We start from the raw sequence: 4867 nt of genomic DNA, 5'->3' as shown, positions 1-4867 counted from the left end.
TTTGTTTGCTTTTAGGAAATTATGCTGCTGATCAGGTGGGATTAAGTCTTCAAAGTTATTTTGTGAGGTTAAGGTTGTTTAGCGTAGTTAAATATAATTAACAAGCAGCTCGTTAAGGGCGGGCGGTTACACTTGTAACCCAAAGAAATGACATTAACGAATTAATTCGGTCGTGGTGGTCCAAGAAGTTAGTATGCTAGTGTCATCCATCTAAATCAAGTCCCTATTTAAGGGAGAACCAAGAGATTATTTTATTCCCCAATTTACTTATAAATATTAAAAAAAAAACAATAAAAACTTGTCAAATAACAAGAAATAACAAGACATGGGTCTTCGTTGGAATTATTTTGCAAAGCTACAACAAATCCCAACAAAAATATTTTGACAATGCAAGCACCAATTTTCAATGACATGGAAAATTACAAAACTTGTAGAATCTCAGGTTTTGGAATCCAGTCTAAGAAGCATTGTGTATGCTTCTTATTAGAGGTTACTCTAGAAAAATCTAGATGGGTAATGAAAAATCAAGTGATGATGTATCTAGAAGTAATTATGTAATATTAGACATGTGTAAAAAAATCTACAAACTAGGATATACTAACTATAAATATGTTGTATGCATAAATTGAAGGGTGAGATAATCAATAGAGCTCCCACAAAATATGAGTGAGGGGTAGAAACAAGGGTTCTACCAAAGAGATAAGTGAGAGACATGGACTTTCCCAAATATTATTGTACAATTTTTATCAATGCAATTTTGTTATATAATTGAGGCCCATCAAAACTTCCGCGCGCGTCCTCAAATTTCTATCATGGTACCAGAGCCGGAAAAGGGATTACGACAAGATTGAAGACCGAAGACCCAAGACATGAAGGGTTACAAGATTTGAAGAAAATATGGAAGAGAAAGGAGGTAAGCTCTAAATCTAAAATATCTTAAAGATGATAACAAATGTGGGAAAATTAAATTAGAAGAATAAATTTATGGAAAAAAATGAAGAAAAATAAAAGTTCATGATAAAAATAAGGAATGAAAAAAACTTGAAGAAGAAAATATGTTTTTAAAGAAGAAAGTATTTGAAGGATGCTAATGACAAAGGGCATTAGCAAGTAGGTTGGTGAAAAAAAAAATTCACAAAGAGAATTTTGGAGTTTGCCAATGACATGAGCATTGGCAGTTGTGGGTGGTGACATGAGCACCACAACAAAAGCAAAATTTGGAGAAACAAATTTCAATGGAGAATATGAAGAAGAATATATTTTGAAGAAAATTTTGAAGTTTGCTAATGAAAAGAGCATTAGCGGGATGGTTGGTGACATGATCACCAATAACAAAACAAAATTTGAGGAAAAATTTCAGGAGATAACTGGTGACATGTGCATCAGTGGGATAGTTGGTAACATAGATACCAACGAGAAAATGATAAAGACTAATAAAAGGTATCGAGAAGATAGAGGTTGGTAACACGGGTGCCAACATTAATGAAACTCGAGCGTTCATGTCGATTGGTGGTTGGTGACAACTGCATCAACGAGATTTTCGAAATATGAAATATTTTTAAAGTACAAGATTTTTCTAGATTAAGGGGGAGTATTAGAGGTTACTCTAGAAAAATCTAGATGGCTAATGAAAAATCAAGTAATGATGTATCTAGAAGTAATTATGTAATATTAGACATGTGTAGAAAAGTCTAGAAACTAGGATATACTAACTATAAATATCTTGTATGCATAAATTGAAGGGTGAGCTAATCAATAGAGCTCCCACAAAATATGAGTGAGGGGTAGAAACAAGGGTTCTACCAAAGAGATAAGTGAAAGACATGGACTTTCACAAATATTATTGTACAATTTTTATTAATGCAATTTTGTTATATAATTGAGGCCCATAAAAACTTCTGCGCGCGTCTTCAAATTTCTATCACTTCTCAATTATGAGGAGATTGAAGCTTATTGACAGAAGAGAGAAGGCAGACAAAAATAGTAAGTGGAAAGTGTTCTCTGGAAATAACTGGCTGACAACAAGAGGGAGTGTATTTGTTATCCCCTTATACCAGTAATATGCCTTGTTCTAGCCATGCAAGTAACTTTGTATGCAACCTCTAAGTTGTTCATTAGTCACAATCAATGTTCATTAAGCTCACATAAAACTATAATAACTCTACTATCATGTCCAAATTCAGTCAAGGTCGATCAGAGAGGCAAACTCTTGGCACTAATACACTCGATCCTTTAGAAAACTTACCTCCATATGCCTAAAAGTAAGTAATAATCTTAACCCACGAACAAATAGATAGGAAATACGTGGCAAACCAACTGTAAAGGAATATATATGATATTTGCAGTACCCAACTCAATTCAAAGTGAAAACAAACATTGCTTATGAACCAAGAAAATAGCATCAAGAGCACTCAGAAATTGGAATGATAAAAGTATGCAACAGCTGCAGGATGTGCTAAACAAACATGGAACTCAAAATAAATAAAAACACAGAAGTCAGATATGGAGTAACGGAAAAGAGCATGTGAAAATCCATTGCACACGTAGTCAACCTTGATGTAGAACTAAACCATCATACACACATCTTTCATTACTAATTACAACACAATTCAGGAGGTAAATGTTACATGCACCAATTCAATGAAATCTATACAAAATGATGCTTGACTCCTAAATATAAATAAGATCAAGGTACTTGACACTTGAACATGCTATAGAATTCAACTAAATTTAACAGGACTTCTACTAAGAGAACATTCATTGTATTGGCATTTTGAAGCTCGGAAGACTAAGTTATCAGCAAAAGGCACTATCTTTCTACGAGTTCAAGATCACTAGAAAGAATATGATGCTTACCAGCATCAGGAATCAATGATCACTTACATAATCATTCCGGCTCTCAAGGCAGGATGATATTATGCTTTCCACATGATGATGTAATATATTATTGTATGGGTACCTGAAATGAAAATTATGCCAGCATCAGCATCAATAGACACAATGAATATCTTTGAACTAAAATCGGTTGGGAAGATCTAGAGCACGAGAAACTCAATCAAAAAAGAGATTTACAACTTTTTTAATCATTACAGAGTTAACCCATTCCTCTTCTGCAGCTTGGTTGTCAGCTGTCAACAGAACATCAATGAACTCAACCATCTGGACAAGGCATCATAATTAAGAAACATAGATTGATTGAGCGTCAAATTGACTTTGGAATCTCATCTTCAATTGAAGTAATTCATGCAAGAAAAAAAACCGACTTTGAAGAGCACACATAACAGTGAGGGTAGTCATATCAATAACAAGTTGTGTTCCGATATTTAGTTTCTCCTTGTCTAGTCTGTTATGACATCCAACCACGTATCTTTGTCCACTACTAGCTCTCATTATAACCACCACAGATAAACAACCCACCAGTGGAGAAAAACAGTGATTGAATCTTTTTAGTTACAAGGTGAGCAAATAAAAAGAAAAGTGACAAAACAAGTGTACAACACTTGGGTATATCAGCCTAAAATAAGCAAGAGTAGGCCGATTCAGCAAGGAACAACCAATCAACTTCCCTATTTCTGTTAGGTTATGATACATATGAATAAACATAAATCATGCGGAAAAACCATAAATCCAGGAAACATATTATTTACACATAATCATTTAGCATAATTCAGATGCATACACTTTGTAGCGTGCCCTCCCTAGCTGCGCCCGAACCGAACAAGAACAAGTCTTTAGGACTCCAAGTGTCGTCCCTCCGTAGATAGTCCACAGCACGTTCGGATCCGCCTTAAGATTGACCAACTAGAATCGCCCTTAAGGTACTATAAATTTCGGCTAATAGGGCAAGTGTTTGTGGTTGATTTTTGCTTGAAAATCTTACCTTTGAATACTTCAATTCTCGATGTAAATATGTGACCCTAGGCACCTATTTATAGAGTTATGGAAAAAGGACTTGGAATCCTATTAGGATACTAATTTATTTAATTATAATCCTTCTAGGACTCTAATTAAATAAATTAAATCTTTTAGGATTAGATTTAATCATATGACGAATCCCGGTAGCCTTAGGATTCGAGTAACACACTTCGAGTGATACGCTAGCACCGCACGCAGGCCTTACGGCCCACGCACAGCGCCAACCCACTCGTCGCAGCCCATGTCGCAGCTCCGCGCGCGCGCCAAGGCCATTGCTGGGCCTGGCCTTGCGCTGGGCCTGGCGTGGCTTGGCAGCGTGTGTTTGGGCGCTTGGGCTTGCTGGGCGTAGGCCTGGCTTCGTGCTGGGCCTTCGTCTAGCAAGTCTCGTCCGATGCTAATTCGTACGACGCGCTTCAGATTAAATTCCCGATTCCAGAATTTATTTCCGATACGAACAATATTTAATATTTTCGATTCCGGAATTAATTTCCGTTTCGAACAAATATTTAATATTTCCGTTTCCGGAATTATTTTCCGATTCCGATAATATTTCCGATTCTGACAATATTTCCGTTTCCGGTAATATTTCCGATTCCGGCAATATTTCCATTTCCGATAATATTTTCCGATACGTACCATGTTTCCGTTTCCAACAACATCTACGACTTGGATAATATTTACATTTCCGATACGATCCATATTTCCGTTTCCGGCAATATCATCGTTTCCGGAGTATTCATTTCTTGCCTTTGACGATCTCAGCTCCCACTGAAACCAAGATCCGTCGATTCCGAATATCCATAGATGGAGTATTTAATTCCATTAAATACTTGATCCGTTTACGTACTATTTGTGTGACCCTACGGGTTCAGTCAAGAGTAAGCTGTGGATTAATATCATTAATTCCACTTGAACTGAAGCGGCCTCTAGCTAGACGTTCAGCTCACTTGAT

General features: G+C 36.3%; 1 long non-coding RNA gene across 2 annotated transcripts; it reads right to left on the bottom strand.

Annotated features, from left to right (window-relative positions):
* Nucleotides 1-2525: 2525 nt before the first annotated feature.
* On the bottom strand, nucleotides 2526-3287 carry LOC110794093 (uncharacterized). 2 transcript variants are annotated; one of them, XR_002534917.2, is made up of 2 exons: nucleotides 3073-3287; nucleotides 2526-2959 (listed from the first exon to the last, which is right to left on the bottom strand). It is a non-coding gene; the product is annotated as an uncharacterized lncRNA (long non-coding RNA). The 2 variants fall into 2 exon arrangements; XR_002534916.2 differs by having other exon boundaries at nucleotides 3091-3287.
* Nucleotides 3288-4867: the final 1580 nt, after the last annotated feature.

This window comes from Spinacia oleracea, chromosome 5, assembly GCF_020520425.1.
Source record: "Spinacia oleracea cultivar Varoflay chromosome 5, BTI_SOV_V1, whole genome shotgun sequence".
In the NCBI taxonomy this organism is placed as follows: Eukaryota; Viridiplantae; Streptophyta; class Magnoliopsida; order Caryophyllales; family Amaranthaceae; genus Spinacia; species Spinacia oleracea.
The sequence above is the reverse complement of the archived record's forward strand: the minus strand, read 5'-3'. Positions and strand labels throughout refer to the sequence as shown.